Here is a 26,029-nt window from a genome sequence, read left to right as displayed (position 1 = left end):
TGAAATTTAAATCTTACACAAAGAAATAAATAATACTAACTTTCTAGATTTGATACAAGGCGTACATTTGAGTTGTATAATCATGGAAAACACTCAATACAACACACAAACAATCCTAAAACATTCCCTACCTCCATTTGAGATGAAATCTCAAATCCCTACCAAAATGAAACGGCTCCGAATCCGACGAAACTTCTAGGTTTTGTCGGGGACAACACGATCTACATGAACCCCCAAGAAGCCCCATGAAAATCCAAACTTGACCTCAATCCCGAACTCAAAATTTGGTCAGAAATGGTTTCTAATAAAGGGGAAAGGTGCATGGCGTCAAGGCAAGCATTAAACGTTAAGGCCGAAGACTTTTCATCAAAGAAAAGTGGATCAAAGAAGGAGAGAGAAAGTGGCAGCCATGGGAGGGAGCTTGGCCGGCCATGGGAGAGGAAGAAGAAGAAGAAATCTGATTTTTTTGTTCTTAAGTCCCATATTTATAGTAAGTCTCAAAAAGTGCCCCGAAAGGGCCACGACGGGGCCGAAAAAGTGGATTTTGAGCAAACGCGCTCAAACGGAAAAACTCTATGAACAAAAAAGATTCAAAATGAGAAAATATAAACAACAGAAGAAATGACGTCAAAAACTGAGTCCCGAGCAGAGAGTTATACCCCAAACAAGTTTAGCACAAACCGGGGCCAGAAACCCTAAAACTGGAAACATCGACCAGGAGGAAAATCTCAGAGTCCACGACTCGATGAAATGTGAAAATGAATCCCGTATGAGGATCCAGGCTCAAAACAAGGCATTGAGCAATAACTTTCATTAATTGCACAATGGCCCCTCCAAAAAGTGAAAACTGCGAAACTGCCCTAGAATGAAAATATCTTCCTAAATATTTTCTGAGATACCCTTGAAGTAAAATATCTTCAAAAGATATTTACGAAAAACACCCTAAGAAAGGGAAATGTTTCCAAATAACTTTGCACTTATGCCCCTATGGGCACCGGGAGAAACCAGAGTACTTTCTTGCGAAAGTAAAGATATGTATTTCGAGGAAACCACTCAAGATGAAGACATGTGAAGTCAAAAACTAACTCCAAGCACGAAAAGTGAAGTTTTGCCAAACAAGCGACAAACGGAGAAAAGACAGAATAGGGAAAAAGACTAAATAAGGAAAAGGACGAAAGGCGCATAGTGTCCGAAAAGTGAAAATGCAGAAGTGACTCGGTCCTCAAAGGAAGTTGTTAATCGACGGAAAAGAGTCTCGGAAACCATTTTTGAGCACTCGAGATGACACTAAGCGACAAGAAACCAAATTCAAAAGGGAAAAGACAACGGAAAAAATTTATTCAAAAAATTCGGGTCATTATATATGGATGAATCAGAAAGAAAGCTCCTGAGTTTTCTCCTGCTCGTGAATGGGCAACCTAGCTGGAGAGTACTGCTCTGTGTCATCTGCAGGGTGCTCTAAGTCAATATCTATATGCTCGGCAGCTGGATCGACTGGTGCGTCATCCGTTGCGGGATCTACTGCTGCTGCCTCAGCTACTGCCTGAGCTGCTGCCTCTGCCTCTAGCTCCTCTGCAGCCACTACTGTGTGGTCCTGCAGTCTAGTAATGGCGTTTTAGCTTTTGGTCTAGTCCTTCTTTAGAAAGTGACAGGAACCTCTCTCGGGGTGCTCCCGAGGATGAATAGGGTAGCGCTGGTCGATAAGAATCTGGGTGATGAGATGGCTGAATGGGAGAGACTTAGCCCGTTCGGGCGTCTCCTTGCTAATATACTCATTATATAGCTTCCTTATCATGCTCCAGATAAGCGCGAGAATAGATACCCAGTGCCCAGTGTAGAAAGCATAGAGAGCTGTCAAATAATCTCCCCTCTTCTGAATCTTGTGCCCTGCTATGTAGATATTCTGGAAGAGCATGGAATCGATAAACCACAGGTTATCTGGAAGGAATGTCCGGGTGGCGAAGGTCTCGCCAGTGGCATGGTGACCTGTAAGAAATACTGCCATGTCGGCATATGAAGGCATATATAGCCTCGGATGTGTCTCCTGAAGCTCTAGAAGACAGCGGTGTGGGCAGTGGTAAGAACGGGCTAGTGAGTCCACTGTGATAATGATCTGATGGCCATCTACAGAAGTGACCAGCTCTGTTGTGGTACGCAGGGATGGTCGGAGGTTCTAGTAGAACAACCGTACCAGCCACGGGTAAACTAGCTCTATGACTAGGGCAAGAATAGCTGCCAGGCCCCTCTAAATCATATCGTGGTAAGCTGATCGGGTTAGCACCAATCTGGGTCGACCGCCATATGCGCATATCTAGGCACGGGCCTATCACGCTCCTGAGCTGGCTGAGCTGAATGGCGTGGTGGAGATGGTACAGGTGAATGCTCAGCTCCAGCATGTGGTGGAGATGGTGATGGTGTAAATGCAGGATGAGCCACAGAGGTAGATGGCATATGGTCATCCTCAGCCTCATGAGATGGTGACTGAGGTGGGGTAGCCTGTGCTAGGTCCTCCTGTACATGAGAGGGCTCTGCTGGCTCCTCTGTTCGGGGTCTGATATGGCGCTGAGGCCCATATTGCCTGTTGGCAACGGTCTTCCTCTTAACCATGGCCTGCAAAAAGAAAAAGAAAAACTTGCAATGGGAGTTAGTGCCAGAATAGGAAATTTTAAGTATAATATAAAAACATGTATGTCAAGTAAAATAGACAAAATAGATATGACATGAATCTATGCAAGTGGCAGGATGTGAAGCATGCTAAGCAGTGTGAGTATGAAATGCATCCAATGTGGAATATCACAGGCATTGGGCATATATGAGATAGCATGAACACAAGATATGAAGAATGAAGTGTGTGTGTGTGAGATCTGTGAAGTTCGATCGATCGAAAAAAGAAGTGAGGTCGATCACAAAAGTTGGATCGATCGAAAATAAGTGAGATTGATCTCACAACTTCGATCGATCTGAGACATGAGTTCGATCGATCTCTCAAGATCGATCTGAGATACAATTCGATCGACCGAACTGTGCGATGAATATAAATAGTCACATATCTGTAACTTTGGAAGCACGGGGTCCACACAAACATGTTCATGGGCCCTTCAACACAACACATCATCAAAAATCATCACCCAATCATGGACCATCCTCCCAAAAATAGATCAAACACATATATATACATACGGAGCATATACACATATATATAAACATGGAAACTCAGTGCTTCGAAGCTTCAAAAATGGAGATTCAATCATGTATAAAGCATGAATGTAACATATAAAGCATGTAATCATCATATCGAAGCTTAAATCATAGATGAGATCTCAGATTTTACCTCAAATCGAAGGGAGAGAAGTGGATGCAAAGATTGGATGAGAAATCCGAGATGAGGGAGAGAGTGTAGCTTGGATCTCGTCAGAGAACTCGCCGGAGATGAGGGAGATAAAGAGTGGATGCGGCGGCAATGAGGGAAGCAAGGGTTTGGAGGGTTGAATGGATCTAAATGATCGATCTTGAGACCCTCCAGGTCTATTTTAAAAACATTCCCGACAGAGTTCGATCGATCGAACTGAGATTTCAGATCGATTGAACTTTGATGAACTCTCCTCAAAGTATTTTTGGATTTTTTAAATTTTTGAAAAATGAAAAACTAAAATTAAAAATTAGAATTAAAATTAAAAATTGTAAAATAATATAAAATAGAATAAAATATTTTTGGATTTTTGTTTTTTCATTTTTTTTTAAAAATAAATAAAATAAAACAAAATCTTTTTGTATTTTTGAAATATTTTTGAGAAATAAAATAAAATGAAATGAAATGAAAATAAAATAAAGTAAAATAAAAATGAAAATATTTTTGGATTTTTTGAAATTGAAAAAGTCAAAACAAAGTCAAACAATGAAATGGAGAACTGAGATCGATCGGAACAAGAGTTCGATTGATCAGACAGAGGGCAAAAATATGCAGGTTTATGGGTCAAAAATTTGGCTAAGTGTTGGAACTTGAAGATCGATCGAACTTGGAAGTTGGATCGATCGAAGAACTTCAGATCGATCTTGGAATGTTTTGATCGATGAGACAGAGAGCAAAAATATGTAGGTTGATGCAAGCTCAAAATTTTTCTAAGTGTTGAATCATGAGATCGATCGAACTTTGAAGTTGGATCGATCGAAGGTCTCCTGATCGATCTAAGAATAAGTTCAAATGATGAGACAGAGAGGTGATTTGGATGCAGGTTTCTACAGGTCAAAATTTTTTCTAAGTGTTGGATGTAGAATGGAATTCGATCGATTGAACTCAGGTTTGAGATCGATCGAACAATGCAGAATGCTCAATAATGACATGAAAGCTCATGCAATCCTCACCAAAGTTCCTTGTAATGCATATGAAAACCAAAAACAAGTATCTAGACTTCACAAGAAATGAAATTTAAGATAGAAATGAGGGAGGAATAGGGTTTTGACACCCTACAAAATGTTTTGCTAGTCTTTAACGTCTCTAGTAAGACATTGGGCTCTTTTAGCCCGGATCAAAGATCTTGTAATACATCCCCTCCTTGTTGGGGTGATAAATGCTTTGAACTCCACCCAACAAATGGTTCTTTGAAGAACTTATTGGATTAAGGTTAAAAGAAACTTTTGATCCTTTGTCTATGCAATCACAACCTTTGGGCTTCCATGCCCTTTCAAAGCAAGAATTTGAAACAACACTTTGAGAATGCAAGGTTGAAGATGATTCTTTGGAAGTTTTGGTCTTACACAAAAGCTCACTTCCTTGATATTGAAGATCATGACATTTATCTACAACAATAACCTCTCCTTCATATTTGTCAAATGAATTGGGTGTGGGATTGAAGATATTCAGCTTCACCTTCATGTGACCAAATAAGATCTTCATTATCCTCATCCTACAATTGATGTTGGCATTAGTGGTTGCCAAGAAAGGACGGCCAAGGATAACAGGAATTTGGCTTTTAGGATTGGGGACCGGTTCCGTGTCAATGACAACGAAATCAACCGGGAAGAAGAATTTATCAATTTTAATCAAAACATCCTCAATTATACCCCTAGGCTTCTTGATAGATCGGTCGGTAAGTTACAAAACTACCGACGTCAATTTTAGTTCACCTAGGCCCAATTTGACATAAACCGAGTATGGAAGAAGTTTAACACTTGCTCCAAAGTCAAGAAGCGCCCGATTAATGATATGATCACCAATAATGCATGATGTAGTGGGTGAACCAGGGTCCTTAAACTTTGGCAAAGTGTTATGTTGCAAAATTGAGCTTACTTACGTTGCTCATTCAAAACCACTTTTCTTGGTGCTTGGCTCTTGTTCTTCCGCTTTTGGGTGCACAAGTCTTTCAAGAATTTGGCATAGGCCGGAATTTACTTGATTACATCTAGAAGTGGAAGATTAACTTTTACTTGCCTAAACATTTCTATAATTTCATTGGTTTTTGCCTTTTGCTTGTCTTTTGAAATGGATCATTTTAAGGCATCTAGAAATGGAACTTTTGGTCCAGACACTTTTTCAGAATTTTCTTTTGAACTCTCTCCAACACAAAAAGTTTTAAAATCACTTTGTTTCAAATCATTTTTTAACAAAACTTTTTCAACATCATTTTTCAAAACTTCTTTTTCAAACACATTTTTCAAGACTTTCTCATTCACAAGATCATGTATATGCAATGAAGGAGGAATGAGATGTGAAATGGGATGGGTGGCAACTTCAGGTTTCACCGGTTCACTCTCTTCATTGGACCTTTCAACTTGATTGTCCACAATCTTACCACTCCGCAAGGTAGTCACCGCATTAACATGTTTAATGGTGTGGCCTACCGATGAGGAATGGGTTTCCATAACACATTATTGCTTAGGTGGGGCATTAATAGGCATCTTTCCCTTCTCTCCTGCATTCAGAGTGCTTGCTATTTGCTCTACTTGGGTTTCTAGCTTCGCAATAGATTGAGAGTGAAAATGAAGCAATTCAGTGTTAGCCTCTAAAGTGCCCAAAGCATTCAAAACTTTTTCTTCAAAGGCGGGACTTCTAGTATTTCCTTGGGAATAAGATTGGTTGGGAAAATGAAAATTAGCAAATTGATTCCCTTATGATTGATAAGGTCTATAACCTTGGGATCCTTGGTTTTGAAGTGGAAGTGGAATGTACTTCCCTTGAAAACCGCCTTGGGAAGAGTTGGAGCCCTCTCCTTGTTTTTTCCAAGAGAAATTTGGATGATTTCTCCAACTTGGATTATAGTGAGTACCATAAGGATTGGTCCCTTGGTTCACAAAAGCTGCATTGACTTGTTCATTAGGTTCATTTTGCACTTATCCGTGAGGACAATGAGAAGTAGAATGAAGAACACTAGAATAAGTCATACATGTTTCATATGATGCACGATGAGAATGGTTAGGGAAGGAAGATACTTGGTTCGCCGAGTTTTGGTTAATCAAAAATTGATCAAACCTTTGAGATAAAGACTTCATTTCGGTGGCTATTTCATTTGAATGGTCGACTTGATATAAGCCAACACTCTTCCTACCTTATGAATTTCTACCATTCTTGGATGATAATGTTCTATGCAAAGAATTTTCTCTCATGCTCTCGTAAAGACGCCACACGTCATCCTCATGCCTATCAATGTATAAGCCACCCATGGAAGCATCAACCATACCCTTATAATTGTCCGATAAGGACTCAAAGAAATATTGAACTAATTGCCATTTGGGCATGTCATGATGTGGACACTTCCTAAGCAACTCATTGAAGCATTCCCATGCCTCATGAAATGTTTCTCCATCCCCATGTGAAAATTCTCGAATTGAGGTTATCATGGCATTGGTCATTGAAATCGGATAGTACTTCTTCAAGAACTCTTGTTGCATTTCTGCCCAAAAAGTGATTGAGAAAGGTCTAAGATTATTAAACCAATACTTTCCCTTGTCTTTTAAGGTGAATGGAAAAAGTTTGAGTCTTAAAACCTATTCCAGCATGTCCGTATATTTTACGGTGGAACATACTTCAAGAAACTCATCCAAATACTTATAAGGTTCTTCACTTGGAAGTCTATGATAGTTAGGAAGCATTTGAATGGTTTATGGCTTAATTTCATAATGATGTGCTCTAAATAGAGGCAATTGGATGCATGTAGGTTCATTATATTCATTAGGCACATAATGGTCTCTTAAAGTAAGAGGTGGATTAGCTACTTGAGGTGCAACATGAACACCTTGGTTTTGAATTCCTTGATTGATGATGGGAAGTTATGGAGCATACATTGGCCTTGGCATTCCATATGGAGCTTGGCCTTGTTTTGTGATGGTTGGTGAATGAATAGCCTAGGCATACCTAATGGTACTTGTATATTCTAATTGTGCACATTAGGATGAAGAATACCTTGTTGGTCTATGTGACCAAGGTCCTCAACATGATCATTATTATGGTCATCCATTGATAGATTAGTTCTATTTGAACTTCCTCTTCCCCTAGGATTTCTAATTACGAATTCAAGATGCAAATTAAGAGGGGCAAGAGGTGGTCTCAATGAACGATGTCCATGCATGCATAATGCAAAACACAACAAGCACAAAGAATGACAAACACTATGCCTTCACAACAATGCAATTAGACTTCTTCCACAAACACTTAATTCATACTCCCATGCTTTAATAACAATGATGCAAAGAACAATTAATATCAAGCCTCCACGCGGGCCGACGATTTAACTAAGGGATTGAGTAAAGAAAGTCTCACAAAGGTCCTTTAGCACTTCAACTCTAAATTTAAAGCTTAGCTTAGCAAATTTTTAGAATTTTTAGCTTTTTTCCTTACTTGCTTAGCTTGAATGCTCCTTTGCTTGCTTCCTCTCCAACAATGCACCTAGTCAAGTAAGAACAACACAATAAGTAACCAAAAAGAAAAATAAAACTAAAGTAAATACACGATCAAAAGAGTACTAATCCTAATTGATTCCAAAAATCCGACGTTGCCTAATCAAATCAATCCCCAGCAACGGCGCCAAAAACTGATGGACGGAGGCCGCACTACCACCAAGTTTGAGAGTGGAAAATTTAAGGCGAGGGCCAAGAGTTTTACATTTATAGAAGCCACTACTACCTTTCACTATAAATATAGCTAGGGCGAGTAGGGATCGTCCCAAGGGATTGTGAGGGTCCAACAAGGTTGTGGAATCGCTATTGGGGTTAGTAGGTCAAGTGATTAAACAATTGGTTGGTTGGTTGATTAGACTAGAGAGCAACTACATTAAACTAAGTGATAACAAAAGAATATAACAAAGAGTAAGTAAGAGAGAGAAGAGTCTTGGGGTTTAGATATCACTACTGAGTAATGCATTTCTATACCGTTGACAAGTGACTAATGAAGGCAAATAGTGTGTTGTAATATTGGTGTGTGTGTGTTTGGTTGATTCAACAAGCAAGGATAACTAGTTAAGCATGTATTGTCTAAACATCATGTGAAAGGCACAATATATCTAAGCAATGAAGCATATATTGTCTAAACAACATGTGAAAGGCACAACAGATCAAAACAAGTCATTAATCCTTTCATTAAGCTCATAATCCAAATACAACACAAGGTTAGAGACATATACTACTTGCATTCAAAAGCTTGGATCATTAAATAACAAGCATGGATTGTCCTCCTATTTAACACTACACTACAACTACACTACTAGCATGAAAATAAACTAGGGGAGAGGCACAATCCATCAAGGAATAAGTATGAACCATCAAGAAAATCACAAGAGCATTATTTTAAGCACTATGTTTTGACAATCTCTAAATCTATAGCATCAATACACATAGACATGCATCAATAACACAAAATCTAGAGACAAGCACATGAACATCTATTCTAGCATACATAGACATATGGATAGAATGAAATGATCAATTGGAAGTATTAAACCACATAAATCATTGAATAAACAAGATCTATATATATCCAAGTGTCGAAACATTAATTACAACACTAATCCCTCAATAATACACAAGATTAAGATATAAAAAGCATGCTTGTGGCTAACTCTAACCCCAAGAGGATGTCCAGTCACTCATGGTGATGTTGCTCCAACCCTCAAGGGCTAACTCCATGGTTGAAATCTACTCCTTGTTGATGAAGAACTCCAATGTTGTCTCTAGCCTCCTCCTCTTTTCTTCTACACTAAGAATAGCCTCTAAAATTGTATCTACCAAATGCTAAGTCTCCTCCCTCAAAAAGTGCATCATATTCCTTTTATAGGTAGGTCAAGTGACATACCAAATGAGCTAGGGTCGTGCAAAGAATATTCTCTAATGATTGGATAGAGGACGGATTGAATAAGCTGGCTTTTTAACTTTTTCGCACTGGAGGAAGTTTGATCGATCTAACCTTGGACTTGGATCAATCGAACTGAGGCTGGATCGATCCAACTGGTTGAGCTTTTTGGGAAAAGACAAATCCGAGATATTTTGGGAGATATTTTTGGGAAAAGGACAAAAGTGGTTAGTGGGGGGTACAGCTGTGGATAAGATCAATCATTTGAATAAGGATAAAAGTGTTCGATCGATCGAAGGGTGGTGTCTGATCGATCGAACTTTAGACTTTTTGTTTTAGGTCAAGGTTTGGATCTATCTTGAAGTACTGAGACCGATTAGTGTTCGATCGATCGATTGAACCTTGAAGTTGGATCGATCGAACTTTGTTGCTTCCCACCTTTGGCTTCATTTGCTTCCTTCTTTCTCCACTTTGTTCTTTTCTTTGTTTAATCCCAGAATTGCTTCAATTAAGCTCTTATTTGGTTAAGTCAGCTTATTTTCGGGATAAGTGCCTGAAAATGGAAATATTTTAAAATTAATCTAAAATGGTAGAGTAAGATAGATAAAGGTACTAGAATGCCTAAGCTTAAGGGGTTTAAAGACGCACTTTTTAGCGCTCATTAGATGCCAAGTTCACTTCGAAGTTCTGAGAAGGACTTCAAGTAGCGTTTGGTTTAGCGTTGCATCTTAGTACGATATTCCATCCACAAACAAACGGCCAATCGGAGCGTACTATCCAGATCTTGGAGGATATGCTTCGAGCATATGTGCTTGACTTGGGTGGTAGTTGGGAAGATCATTTATTGAGTTTGCCTATAACTACAGTTATCAAGCAAGTATCTAGATGGCTCCATTTGAGGTGTTGTATGATAGACCTTGTAGGTCTCCTGTTTGTTGGACTGAGGTGGGTGAGACCACCGCCTTAGGACCCAACATAGTACTTAAGACTACTGAGAAGATTAAGCTGATCAGATAGAGGTCACTTATAGTTCAGAGCCGACAGAAGAGTTATGCGGATAAGCGGAGACGGCCGTTATCCTTTGAGGTGGGAGACCACATTTTTCTACGGGTTTCTCCACGGAAAAGATCAATGAGATTTGGGAAAAGTGGTAAGTTGTCACCACGATTCATTGGACCGTTTGAGATCTTGGACAGGGTAAGAGAGGTTGCCTACAGACTTGCTTTGCCATCGCAGATGGACAGAGTCCACAATGTGTTTCATGTGTCGATGCTACGGAAGTACGAGCCGGATCCATCTCACATTTTGAGTTAGGTTGATATGGACATTGATGAGGATGTTTCTTACGAGGAAGGACCAATTCAGATCCTTGACACACAACAGAAGGTGTTGAGGAACAAGACAATACCAATGGTTAACGTTCTTTGGAGACACCACGGAGTCGAGGAGGCCACTTGGGAGCTTGAACTGGAGGTTCGCTCCAAGTACCCAGCGTTGTTTTCTTCCTCAGGTATGTCTTGATTTCGGGGACGAAATCTTTTTAAGCTGGGGAGATTGTAATGGTCTAATTTAATATATATATATATATATATATATATGTATGGATATGTGGTGTAAGTTAAAAAAAAAAAAAAAAATTCAAAAAAAAAAAAATGGGTAGGACCCACTAATGGTTTAAGTGGTCATAAGACCATGTTTGTTTTAGCTCTCTATAATCTCATTCCTTCTCTCCCGTCTATGTCTCTGTGTCTTCCTCTCGGCTCTTTGGTTATTTTATTTTATTTTATTTTACAAATTCAAGGCTTGATTTCTCCCTTATTTCTTAGTGTTTTTAAGTGCCGTTTCCTGCAAAACGGAGAGCACGGCGAGCTCTACACGTGTGTACAAGCAATTTCAATTTTGAGCAACCTAGGGAGTCCGAAAATTGTGACCCATTAGAGGGTTTTGCATGACATTTGAGGTAACGGTTCTTAATCCATACAATCTTGTGCTTTAGTGAGTTAACTCCTCTTGAATTGTTGTTTAACATGATTAATTTGTATAGAATCTAGTAATTTGTTTTGTTATTGTGCACATATGTTAATTGTGTAATTATGTGTATTAAATGATCTATGTGAAGAGCATGCCTAAGTGTGATTTTCATATACCTATCATGCTAGATTTTTATTGTGTGAAAGCATGTTCTAATTTCCTTAGAAATTCTTGTGAATCATACTTTGTTAATTAAAATTGAGCTAGTTGTGGGATGATGAACATGGACATGGCATAGACGCATCCATACACTAACATTGGGCATGAAAATGGGAAAAATTATTTTGAAATGAAAAAAGGGGAATTTTAGGAAGAAGCTTTGTTTAAAGTGTTTTGTGAAAACCCGGTCGTCGAGGGGGTATCAAAGGGCCGGAGTGTTAATATAGCCTAGAGGGAACTAGGGAGATTTCCCTAGCGTGGTTGAGCTAGCTAGGCCCAAAATGACGCCGCGGGGGTACCAAGGGTCAGGGACACTAGCCAATCCTTCTCTCGTGTCGCTGCGGGGTCACCAAAGGGCGAGTTATGTTAACAGTTTGAAAATGAGGGATTTGAATGTTGAAAATGGGGAGCGACATTGCATTTCATAACATCATATTGTGTATGTTGAGATTGGATTTAATGTTGTGCTTTCCCGACATAGTAAGACCCCGATTCCTATTGTTCTATTCCTTGTTTAGATTCATGGGGACACAAGAGGTGTGTCTTAGGCACCACCTACTGAGCAATTTTGCTAACCCCTTTTATTTAACATTTTTTTTTTTTTGCAGGAAACGGGAAAGAAGTGGGGAATGACGTTCTACCACAAACTTAGTATGGATTAGGAGCTTATTTTGTTGTTTTTGTACTAGGGTCTCATTATTTTTGTAAGACTAAGCATAATGTATTTTCTACAACAACTTATGGACTTTTAATATTATAATTATACCTATGGGCTGTAACTTTTACATAAGCTGTCTAAATGTTGTAAAACATGGACATTTGATCTTAATCTTGTATTTTGGGACAGTAATTATGATATCTGGATGATATAGTATGTGGTTGTACCACCATGGAATGTATTATATATTTATTATGTTGGGACAAGTTAAAAATGCATTTTAACAAGTTGTTGTGGGACGATTTTTAGCAGAGGTCATGCCGAAATTTTTTTTTATTTTTTTTATTTTGGCATCATTTAGGGTTATTACATGCTTTGTAATCTTGAGAATTTAATTATTTAATTTAATTAAATTTTATTTGTATGCTTTCATTGAGGTAATGAAGTATTGATGTTATATTCTTGTTTAATTTATAATTTGCAACTTGGTGTATGATTACAAGATGGTATTCCATGAGTACAAGTTATGATTTAACTTGTTGCATACACATTATACTTATATGACATTTAATATGCCATTGTAGCTTAAAGGCCTAGAGCATATCTTGTGTGTATTCCATGACCTGGTTGCACGTGGTAATTGACAATGTGTATTGTGTATATGTGATATACTTGTTGCACAACTTGATGATTTTTGGAAAGCTTGTATGGACATTGTAATATGTTAAGGCTAGAGTATGTCTCTAGTACGAGGGATGAGAGTTCCCTCTACAACATATAGTGCGCACTAGGTAGTTCCTTGTGGGCTAGTAACCCGAGATCACTTGTTTGGTCATTGAGACCATATGTTCTTTGTCTTTTTGCCATTGGTTGATTTCGCATTCAATTCCTATTTGTAATTGTGGATTACTTTTAACTTGTGCTTGGATGCATGGTACTTCATTTCTTGCTTAGTATACTTGGATTTGTATACTTGTATGCCTTATATATAAAAAATGCTTAGTATACATGGATTTGTATACTTGTATGCTATGCATGTCAACATTGCTTAGTATACTTAGAAATGTATACTTGAATTTATATGTTGCATTTCCATTTCAATATTGCTTAGTGTACTTAGTGTGTACCCTTGTATATTGATGATTTACTTTCTAGATAACCTAGCATACTTATATCTTCAATATTTGTCTTAAGTGCATTTCAATATTGAGTGTATACTTGTGTACGTATACTTGTAAATTGATTATCTTGTTGTGTTGTACCGTATGCTCTAGTCGTCGTCCTACCATAAGCTTAAGAGTGTGCATTAAGGCGAGGGCCAAGAGTTTTACATTTATAGAAGCCATTACTACCTTTCACTATAAATATAGCTAGGGCGAGTAGGGATCGTCCCAAGGGATTTGTGAGGATCGAGCTGTAATGACCCAGTCATTTTCTTCCTTTTCCCTTTTTCCTCAAATTTTGCGGATAAATTTTTTTCGCTGTCTTTTCTTTTCTGTAGATGGTTTTTCGTACTTTAGTGTCATCGTAAGTGCTCAGAATTGGTTTCTGAGACTCTTTCATGTGAATTGATAACTTCCTTTGAGGACCGAGTCATTTTCGCATTTTTCGTTTTTGGATATTATGCGCTATTTCGTCTTTTCCCTATTCGGTCATTTTCCCTATTTCATCTTATCTCCATTTGTGAGTTTTTGGCACAACCTCACTTCTTGTGCTCGGAGTTGGTTTTTGACTTCACGTATCCTTATCGTGAGTGGTTTCCACGAAATACGTATCTTTACTTTTACAAGAAAGTACTCTAGTTGCTTCCGGTGCCCATAAGGGCATGGATGCATAAATCTTTGGAATTAATTTCATTTCTTGGGGTGTTTTTCATAAATATCTTTTGAAGATATTTATTTCATTGTAAGATATTTTCATTCTAGGGCAGTTTCGCAGTTAACCCTTTTTGTAGGGGCCATTGTGCAATTAACGAAAGTTATTGCAAAATGTCTCGTCTGGAGCCTGGATCCTTGTACGAGATTCATTTTCACTTTTTGTTGACTTGTAAATTCATAGAATTCTGTTCTGGTCATTTTTCTCCAGTTTCAGAGTTTCTGGACCCGGTTGCTGCCGAACTTGTTCGGGGCATAACTTTCTGCTCGGGACTCAGTTTTCAATGCCATTTCTTCCGTTGTTCATATTTTCTCATTTTGAATCTTTTTTGTTCATGGAGTTTTTCCGTTTGAGCGCGTTTGCTCAAAATCTCCTTTTTCAGACCCGGCGGGGCACTTTTTGTGATTTACTATAAATAAGTGCCTTAAAGAAGAAAAATCAGATTTTCTTCTTCTTTCTCCTCTCCTTGCATGACCAAAGGCAGCCATGGATGCCCATGGAGCTGCCATCTTCTCTCTCCTCCTTTAACCTACTTTTCCTAAGTGAAAATCCTTCGGCCTTTGCATTTGTTGCTCGCCTCGTCGTGCTCTACCATTACCCCTTATTAGAAACCATTTCTGACCAAATTTTGAGTTTGGGATTTAGGCCAAGTTTGGATTTTCATGGGGCTTCTTGGAGATTCATATAGATCGTGTTGTCCCCGACAAAACCTAGGAGTTTCGTTGGATTCGGAGCCGTTTCGTTTTGATGGCTTTTGAGATTTTCATCTCAAATTGAGGTAGGGGGGTCTTAGGATTATATTTGTGTTGTATTGATGATTATATATGCTTATACAACTTGTATGCATGTTTTGTATAAATCTTGGAATTTAATTTTAATTAATTTCTTTGTAAAGGATTTAATGCTCAAGGATATATATGACTTGGAATTGAATTGTAACATGCTAGGAAATTATGCTTGGATATGTTGGTTAACATATATTAAATTTGGCTAATTTGATTAAGAATTACAACTTTTATTTAATATTTATCTTTAGTGAAAGTTTAATTCACATGGTTGTATCAAGCATGAAATCAAGTTGTAATGTGGTATTTAAATAGGCCTTGGCATATTCTCTAACATAGATTAAATTGAGGTCATTTGGAATTTTTTAAAAATCTAGAGGAAATTAATTAATTAGCTTGATTAATTTTGTTTTAAGTGCTTTAATCACTTAAATTGTCATTTGATGTTATATATGTGATGACCATGACATGTCCTTCAATATATATTAAATTGAGGTTATTTGGGATTAACTTGGAATTTAGAGAATTTAATTGTTTAAGTCTAATTAAATTCTATTTTATTACTCCATGGATTTAATTGCATTTTGGAAGTTGTTTTTATATTTAAATCATGGATTTGGATTTGGTGTATGTTCACTTGATTACTTTTGAGTATTAGATAACATAGTTGTTACTTGTATATTCATGAGAATATGTTTTTCCTTATTGAATATATTGTTGCTATGTATAAGGAATTGCACACTTTGTATTTGACATCTTTCATGCCATAGTAGTTGTAGACTTTGAGCATGTATTGTATATGTTTCCAAAATTGGGTTGTGCTTAGTAAATGGTTGATATCTTGTATATACATGTTGATATATATACGTTGTTGCACAATTTGTTGATTTTGGAAACTTGTGGATGTCGTTGTTGGCTACGGCTAGGACTTGGTACTAGTACGGGGGATTGTCCCTTTATATAGTCTAGTGTGCACATAGGGAGGTTACCCATGGGCTAGTAACCCTAAAGTAACTATGTTGTCGGTCTGATCCGGCGTGATGTCCGAGTATCCACTTTGTTTGATATTGTATTTCATTTCAAGTTGATAACTAAATGATATCGTAACTTGTTGTTCTTTGTTTGATTTCCCATTTTAAGTTGCAAGATGTTAACTTTGAGAAATCATGCTTTAAGCGTTGTATTGGAAGTTACAATGTTGGTTAAATTGCATCGATATCATAATTTATGTTTTGATGTTCAAATGTAGTTTAGGAATGATCCTATAGATTCACTTTGAACATAGACGTTAGGTGGCATGACCCACTCTTATTGTTTTCGTATCTTGGATTTCAAGTTGAAGACTTTGAGAATCTATATCTTGTTGCTTTGTATAACATGTTTCCATGTTGTTTGAATTGCATGAACAATGTGATTATGCTATAAATGCTTTAAGGTAGCTTAGGATGCTTCTTGAGTCTCATTTTGACATAGACGTTAGGTGGCATGAACCCCTTTGATATGTTTCACCTAAAGGTGATAAAATTGTAAAATGCTAGGTCGATGCATGCTCATCTCCTACGAGTAGCTTTATATTACTCACCACTACGACACTGGGGTATATTTCAGGTACAGGACTCAAGACTTAAAGATTTCCTTGCCTTGGATCGTTTGGTAGCTTTATGTATCAAACTTGTATTCTTTGATTCTACGTATGTAAAGTGTACATAAGTACACTCCTTTTAATGCATTTGACATGTAGGACATGAGGCCAAGGGCCAAGTAAGTTTATATTTTCACTTGTATTCAATTGGTGCCATATTTTGCTTGAAAATGTATTTTTATCAACTATGGAGGCTTTGTATGCTAAAACTTGTTAATGGAATGTAAAGAGGCTTTAAGCCATATTGGTACATCTATTTTATCATATTGCATACACTTGCATACTCACTTTGGCAAACAACACCATCCTTGATGAAACAAAAACTCTAAGTAGCATTTTTAGGGAGTTTTACCCTATTCTGTTCCAGGGGCATTTTGGGTATTTCACAATGCGTTTTTTTCATTTTTTCACTTAAGTAATGTAGAAAACTCAATTTTGAGGGGGGTTTATTCTTTGTATTTTTCCAGAAACTGCCATCTTGGCCTCAAAAATCCATATTTGTCCGAAAAATCCTTGCTGCCAGGTTTTGCAAATTAAATCAATCAATCCCCTGCAACGGTGCCAAAAACTTGTTGAGGTCTGCCGCACTACCATCAAGTTTGAGAGTGTGAATTTTAGGCGAGGGCCAAGAGTTTTACATTTATAAAAGCCACTACTACCTTTCACTATAAATATAGCTAGGGCGAGTAGGGATCGTCCCAAGGGATTGTGAGGGTTGAACAAGGTTGTGGAATTGCTATTAGGGCTAGTAGGTCGAGTGATCAAACAATTGGTTGGTTGGTTGATTAGACTAGAGAGCAACTAAATTAAACTAAGTGATAATAAAAGAATGCAATTAAGAGTAAGTAAGAGAAAGAAGAATCTTGGGGTTTAGAGATCACCACCAAGCAATGCATTTCTATACCATTGATAAGTGATTAATGAGGGCAAATGGTGTCTTGCAATATTGATGTGTGTATGTGTTTGGTTGATTCAACAAGTAAGGATGACTAGTTAAGCATGTATTGTCTAAACATTATGTGAAAGGCACAATATATCTAAGCAATGAAGCATATATTGTCTAAACAACATGTGAAAGGCACAATAGATCAAAACAAATCATTAATCCTTTCATTAAGCTCACAATCCAAATACAACACAAGGATAGAGACATATGCTACTTGCATTCAAAAGCTTGAATCATTAAACAACAAGCATAGATTGTCCTCCCATTTAACACTACACTACAACTACACTACATCTACACTACTAGCATGAAAATAAACTAGGGGAGAGGCACAATCCATCAAGGAATAAGTATGAACCATCAAAAGAATCACAAGAGCATTCCTTTAAGCACTATGTTTTGACAATCTCCAAATCTATAGTATCAATACACATAGACATGCATCAATAACACAAAATCTAGAGATAAGCACATGAACATCTATTCTAGCATGCATAGACATATGGATAGAATGAAATGATCAATTGGAAGCATTAAACCACATAAATCATTGAATAAACAAGATCAATATATATCAAAGTATCAAAACATCAATTATAACACTAGTCCCTCAATAATACACAAGATTAAGATATAGAAAGCATGCTTCGGGCTAACTCTAGCCCCAAGAGGATGTCTAGCCACTTATGGTGATGTTGCTCCAACCCTCAAGGGCTAACTCCATGGTTGAAATCTGCTCCTTGTTGATGAAGAACTCCAATGGTGTCTCTAGCCTCCTCCTCCTCTCAACTTCCTCTCTAAGAGATTAAACCCTAGAATAGTCTATCTATCTATCTCTGCTCAAAAAGTGCATCATATTCCTTTTATAGGTAGGTCAAGTGGCACATAAAATGAGCTGGGGTCATGCAAAGAATATTCTCTAATGATTGGATAGAGGACAGATTGCACAAGCTGGAAATTTAACTTTTTCGCACTGGAGGAAGTTCGATCGATCGATCCTTAGACTTGGATCGATCGAACTGGCTGAGATCTATCGAACTTAGGTTGGATCGATCCAACTGGCTGAGCTTTTTAGAAAAAGACAAATCTAAGATATTTTGGGAGATATTTATGGGCAAAGGACAAAAGTGGTTAGTGGGTGGTACAATTGTGGATAGGATCAATCATTTGAAAAAGGACAAAAGTGTTCGATCGATCGAATGATGGTGTTGGATCGATCGAACTATTGGACTTTTTGCTTTTGGGCCAAGGCTTGGATCTATCTTGAAGTGCTGAGATCGATCATTGTTCGATTGATCGAACCTTGAACTTGGATCGATCAAAATTTGCTGCTTGTCACCTTTGGCTTCTTTTGCTTCCTTCTTTCTCCACTTTGCTCTTTTCTTCGTTTAATCCCAGAATTGCTTCAATTAAGCTCTTATTTGGCTGAGTTAGCTTATTTTTGGGATAAGTGCCTGAAAATGGAAATAATACAAAATCAATCTAAAACGGTAAAGTAAGATAGATAAAGGTACTAGAATGCCTAAGCTTAAGGTGTTTAAATACACACTTTTCGGCGCTCATCATGCTCTTATGTTGTTTAAATTGCATTAATGATGTGGTTTATGCTAGAAATGCTCTAAGGTAGCTTAGGATGCTCCCTGAGTCTCACCTTTGATGTAGACGCTAGGTAGCATGACCATTTGAGTTAAACTATAGCAACTTAATAGGTTTGTAAAATGTTAGGTCTTTACATGCTCATCTCCTATGTTACTCACCCACGTAGTGAGGACATTTTTCAGGTACAAGAATCAAGATTCAAGATTCACATTGTGCTTGGATGATTTGTAGACTTGAAGGATTCAAATTTTTGTAAATGTTGGCTTGAAAATGCCACTTGTAGCCTTGTATGTCAAAATGTGTTTATTTGGTTTTAAACATGTAACGTGTACATAAGTACACCTTTTGTAATGTATTTGACATGTATGAGATGAGGCCGGAGGCCATTGACATATTTTTTGTATCCTATGTAACTTTTAACTTCATGAAATATTATGAAAATATTGAAAAATGCTAAGTAATTGTCTCACCATGGTTGCATCGGGTGTGGGAATTCCAGTTTTATTGTTCCATAGGGTCTTATTAATCATGTATGAAATGTGGCCAAGGGCCAAATGATAATTTGAGATCATTTGTTAATTTTGGTTTTCAAATTTTCCATTTCTAGTTTATTTTAGCCATTTTGGCCGTCGGGGGGCTCATATTTTGTATCGGCGGTATTTTTATGCCGTGGATCATTGTAGTGCGTCCTAATAGGTAAGTTACGTCTACATGCATGATCATTTTCAAGAAAAACCCTTTCCTTTGTGATTTGAGCCTTCTATGGACTCATTTTACAATTTTCTTATATAATCCGGTTTAAGGGCATTTTGGGATTTTCCTTCGGGAAATAAACTCCGGCCTTGATATGGTGACTTAGAAAACGTGATTTTAGGGGGGGGGGTTTCTTCTTCATTTTTTTACAGAAACTTGGTGCCGGAAATCCCATGCAAAGTTCAGTTTTCTACTATGCTTTCAGCAGCTTTTTAACCCTCTAGCCTTTTTCTGATCTAGGGGCATTCTAGGTATTTTACAGTGTGTTTTTTTCGTTTCCTTCCACATTGTCGGGTAGAAAACATGATTTTAAGGGAGGTTTCTTCTTTGTGTTTTTACAAAAAAAAATTCATTTTGATGCCGAAAACAACTCGCAGATCTGAAAAATCTGGGCGTTCCAGGTTTTTTCGAAAAAAGTTCGATTTAAGGGGCATTTTGGGTATTTCACTTGAAAAATAGAACTTTCTCTTGACATAATCATGCAGAAAACATGATTTTGGGTGGGGTTTCTTAACAACTTTTTGCCAAAAAATGTCGTTTAAGCCCTCAAAACCCCATTTGAATTTCAAAAATCTGTGCAGGCCTTGCCCAGATTTGAACCCGGAAAGTAGTTTTTTTTTAAACTTTGAGGCTTCATATCTTCTTTGTCCGGACTCCAATTCAAGTGATTTTTGAGTCTAAGTTTATTAGGTTTTGTTTTTATATCCAACGGTATGCACGGTTGCATCCAATTCTATCTGAAAAGACCATTTTGCCCCTTGCAAAGTACCCTTGCCGCATTGATTTTAAACCCAAAAGTTGTTTTTTTTTTAAACTTTGACATTTCATATCTTCTTCATCCGGACTTCGAATAAAGTGATTCTTGAGTTTAGATTTATTAATTTTTCCTTGTCTATCTAATGGTATGCTCAGTTACATCTAGTTTTGTCTGAAAAGACCATTTTACCCCTTGTAAATTACCCTTGCCGCACTGATTTTTATCCCGGAAAGTTTGATTTTTTTGAAACCTTGGAGTTTCATATCTTCTTCATCTGGACTCCAAATCAAGTGATTCTTGGGTCTAACTTGATTAATTTTTCACTGTCTTTCTAGTGGTGTGCTCGGTAGTACTCGATTTTATATTTTCAGTAATGACCATTTTGCCCTTGGGGTTAAATTTGTCCGATTTTCTTTGAATTTGTTTCCACTACTTTCTTTGAGTCATGTGACTTCATAGGAAGTCACAGATGTTTCTTAGGAATGATGTAAATTCCCAAGGACATTGCTTCCATGTGAAAATACTATTTTGCCCTTGGGGGCCTGTTCGATTTTTTTCTGATCATTCATTTCTCCATTATTCTGGTTGAGATCCGTGGCCTCATAGAAGGTCATTCTAGCTTCTTAGAGATGCATTGCATCTCTAGGGTCATATTTTCTATTTCCACTTACGCATGTGGATCCGTTATTGTGTCAATCTTTGGTTTATCACAAGACGCATTGACTTGAAAAACTAGGGTCGTCACACCTAGCACTTTTGTCCTTTTCCCAAAATATCCCAAAAATATCTTAGATTTGTCATTATTCCAAAAAGGCAACACCAAGGTTCGATCGATCTGGCCATACTTCGATCGATTGAACCCCCTCAAGTGCAAGAAAAACAGAGTTCCAACTAATTAAAAGGTGTGCTCGTGGTGCAATCATTTGGAGGTCCTAGTGCACGAGGTCTGACCATTGGGTGTGACACTTGAGCTACCTATATAAAGATTTTGAGCCATTTTACACATATACAAACTTGGAGAATCATATACAATCATAGAGGAAGGAACCATACATAAGAGAGGTGGGAGGAGTCTAGAGATTGGAGAGATACACACCATTTGGGAGTTCTTCCACTCATCTAGGGTTTCCATTAAGGAGAAGAAGATCATTCCTACCATGGAGATGGCCCTTGAGGGTTGGATGACTACATCAATGAGTGGCTAAACATCTTCCTGGGGCTAGAGTTAGCCTTTAGCATGCTTCCTAAACCTTGATGCTTTGTATTTTGAGGGGATTTGTGTTGTAATTCTTGTCTTGACCTTTGATATATATATAAATCTTGTTTCTATCTTGATTTGTGTAGTTTAATACTTCCAATTGATCATTTCATTCTATTCATATGTCTATATATACTAGAATAGATGTTCATGTGTTTATCTCTAGATTTTGTTACATTGATGCATATCTATATGTGTTAATATCATGGATCTAGTGATGGTTAAGGGATGGTGCTTTAATGGAATACTCTTGTGGCTTGTTTGATGGTTCATGCTCATTTCTTGATGGATTGTGCCTCTTCCTTAGTTTAATTAGTTTAATTTTCTTGTCCCTAGCTTAGTTGTAGTGTAGATGCCTTACTTTCTTAGATGAGAGGACAATCCATGCTTGTTGTTTGATATTCCATGCTTATGAATGCAAGTAGTATATTTCTCTAGCTTGTTGATGTGTTTTGATTATGAACTTAAAGGAAGGAACAATGGCTTAATTTGATATGTTGTGCTATTCACTAGTTTGTCTAGACAATGTAAACTTAATTAGCCATCCATGCTTGTTGATTCAATCAATCACATACACTAGTATTGCAACATACAATCCCTCTCATTTATTACACATTGAGTGTCTAAAAAGGTGATGTTTAGCGGTCACCTCTAAGTCCCAAGACCTCTCTCTCTTATTTCTCTATACTTTATTTACTTTAGTTGTTCTATATTGTTTTCATTTAATTAATCAATCAAACCACCTTTTGATCACTCGACCTACTAATCCAATATTGTTTCAATATCAATATAGCTCATTTTACCTTGGGATGATCACTACCCACCCTAGCTATATTAGTAGTTAGAGGTAGTAGTGGCACTTTACAAATTCAAATTTGGCCACACTACACACATTTGGTTCCAGACACACCAAGTTTTGGCGCCATTGCCGGGGATTAGGCACCGCCGTATTTTGGAAACAATTAGGAATTAGTACTCTTTTGATCGTGTCTTTACTTTATTTTTATTTTGGTTACTTATTGTGTTTGTTCTTGATTGGCTAGGTGCATTGAGCAAAGGAAGTTAAGCAAAGGAGAATTCTAAAGCAAGGGGCTAAGCTAAGCATAAAAGGGCTAAAAATCTAAAAATTTGCAAAACAAAGCAAAGCAAAAATTAAAACATAAATTGAAGTTGCTTAAGGACCCTTTGTGAGCTTTTCTAACTCAATCTCAAGTTAATTCGTGAGCCCGCATGGAGGCATATTTTTACTTTCTTAGATAGATCGTGAGCCCACGTGAAGGCATTTTAATTTTTCTTGCATAGTGTTCAAAGCATGGGAGTATGGGATCAATGTATGTGGAGAATTATTGTTGATTGATTTGTTGCGGAGGCGAAGTGATTGCTACGTGCTTGTTCTAGTTGTTATTTTATTCGTCCATGCATGGTCGTAGGTCGTTAAATCCTACTCTTATCCCACTTAATTTGAATCTTGAATCCATTGTTAATGATTCTAAGGGAAGAGATAATTCTAGTCATTCCATTTCATCAATGGAAGACATCAATGAGGACCATGTGGAGGACCTTGGTCACATAAACCAACAAGGTATCCTCTACCTTAATGTGCATTATGACAACATCCAAGTACCATTAGGCATGCCAAGACCATTTGTTCCACAACAACAAGGCCAGGTTCCATTGGGAATGCTTCGGCCAATTTTTGTTCCACAACCTCCCATTATTCAAGGCAATCAAGGTGCTTATGTAGTACCTCCAATTGTGAATCCTCCTCTTACTTTGCATGATCACTATGTGCCAAATGAATATAATGCACCTACATGTTTTCAATTGCCCCCTTTTAGAGTACATCACTATGAGATTAAATCGTAAACTATTAAAATGCTTCCTAACTATCATGGACTTCCAAGTGAAGAACCTTACAAACATTTGGATGAGTTTCTTGAAGTATGCTCAATCGTGAAATACACGGACATGCTGGAAGATGTTTTGAGATTAAAACTTTTTCCTTTCACCCTTAAAGATAAGGCAAAATATTGGTTCAACAATTTTAGGCCTTTTTCAATAACTTTTTGGGAGGAAATGCAACAAGAGTTCTTGAAAAAGTACTATCCGGTTTCAAAGAACAATGCTATAAGAACTTCTGTTAGAGAGTTTTCTCAAGGGGATAAGGAATTGTTTCATGAGGCATTGGAAAGATTTAATGATTTGCTTAGGAAGTGTCCATATCATGACATTCCTAAGTGGCAATTAGTTCAATACTTCTTTAAAAGTTTGCCGGATAATCACAAGGGCAATTAGTTCAATACTTCTATGGGTGGTTCTAACCTTGATGAGCATGAAAATGATGTTTGGCAATTATATAAGAGCATGAGTGAGAATTTAATGCATCGATCCTTATCTTCCAAAAATGGTAGAAATTTAAGTGGAAGGAAGAATGTCGGCTTGTATCAAGTTGACAATTCCAATGACATAGCCGCCGAAGTCAAGTCTTTATCTCAAAGGTTTGATCAATTTTTGATCAACTAAAATTCGGTGAATCAAGTGTTTTCCTCCCCTAATCATGTTCATCATCCATCTAATGAAGCTTTCATGACTTGTTCTAATGTCTTACATTCTACTTCTAATTGTCCCCATGGACATGTGCAAAGTGAGCATCATAAACAAGTGAATGCCACATTTGTTAACCAAGAGAATAATCCCTATGGCACACATTACAATCCCGGGTGGAGGAACCATCCAAACTTCTCTTGGAAAAGCTAAGGGGAAGGCTCAAACCCTTCCCAAGGTGGTTTTCAAGACAAGTATATTCTATCCCCAATGCAAAGTCAAGGTTCCTAAGGTTATAGATCATCTTTTCAATTATCACATGGAAACCAATTCTTAAACTCTCATTTTCTTAATCAATCATTTTACTCTTAAGGAAATTCTAGGAGTCCCGCTTTTGAGGAAAAAGTGTTGACCGCTTTGGGTACTTTAGAGGCAAACACTCAATTATTTCATTCCCATTCCCAATCCATTGCTAAGCTAGAAACCCAAGTTGGGCAAATAGCTAGTACTTTGAATGCTAGAGAAAAAGGGAAGATGCTTTTAAATGCCCCACCAAAGCAACAATTTATTATGGAGACCAATCCCTCCTCGGAAGGTCACACAATTGAGCATGTTAATGCGGTGACAACCTTGAGATGTGGGAAAATTGTTGACAACCAAGTTGGTGAATCGAATGAAGAGAGTGAGCCGATGCAACCAAAAGTTGACAGTCGTCCTGTTCCACACCCTACTCCTCCTTCATTGCATGTGTATGATCCTTTTGTTGAGAAAGAATTGAGAAATGATTTAAAAATTTCTTATGTTGAAAATGTGTTGAGAAACGATTTTGAAAAGGCATTTTAGTCAAAGGCTCCATTTCCGGATGCCTTGAAAGGATCCATCTCTATTGAAGAGCAAAAGACCAAAGCCAATGAAATAATTGATATGTTTAGGCAAGTGAAGATCAATCTTCCGCTCTTGGATGCAATCAAACAAATTCTGGCTTATACCAAATTCTTGAAAGATCTTTGCACCCAAAAGAGGAAGAACAAAAGTCAAGTACCAAAAAAGATTGTCTTGACAGAGTAAGTGAGCTCCATTTTGCAACACAACACTCTTCCAAAATTCAAAGACCCCGATTCACCTACTACTACTTGCATCATTGGTGACCATGTCATTAATCGGACTCTTCTTGATTTAGGAGCAATTGTTAACCTTCTTCTATATTTGGTTTATGTTAAATTGGGCTTAGGAGACTTAAAACCAACATTGGTGGTGCTGTGACTAGCCGACTGATCTATCAAAAAGCCCTAGGCTATTATTGAGGATTTGCTGATCAAGATTGATAAATTCTTCTTCCCGGTCGATTTCATTGTCATTGACACGGAACCAGTTCCGAATCCCAAGAGTCAAATTCCGGTTATCCTTAGTCGTCCTTTCTTGGCAACCACTAATGCCAACATAAATTGTAGGATGAGGATAATGAAAATTTCATTTGGCCATATGAAAGTGAAGTTGAACATATTCAATCCAACCCCGAATTCAATAGACAAGCATGAAGAAGTGTGTGTTGTTGAAAAATTCATTGAAAATGAACTTGAAAAACATGAGTCTTTGCTTGTCAATGGAATTTCTAAAAAGAATTCAAAGAGAAATGTGTCCAAACCAAGTGTTGAAAGGGCATGGAAGCCCAAGAATTGCTTTGATCAAGGACTGTCAATTTCTGTTGAATCAAATCCAATGAGTTCTCTATGGAACAATTTATT

The 26,029-nt window shown here is 37.5% G+C and overlaps 1 pseudogene; it reads left to right on the top strand.

The window, feature by feature from the left end:
- Positions 1-6,730: 6,730 nt before the first annotated feature.
- Positions 6,731-6,829, top strand: LOC132301958 (small nucleolar RNA R71; annotated as a pseudogene).
- The last annotated feature ends 19,200 nt before the right edge of the window (positions 6,830-26,029 follow it).

The sequence above is a fragment of the Cornus florida genome, unplaced genomic scaffold (assembly GCF_030987335.1).
Source record: "Cornus florida cultivar Cherokee Brave unplaced genomic scaffold, ASM3098733v1 CherokeeBrave_3.0.0_Hap2_Chr03, whole genome shotgun sequence".
NCBI classification, from domain to species: Eukaryota; Viridiplantae; Streptophyta; class Magnoliopsida; order Cornales; family Cornaceae; genus Cornus; species Cornus florida.
The sequence above is the reverse complement of the archived record's forward strand: the minus strand, read 5'-3'. Positions and strand labels throughout refer to the sequence as shown.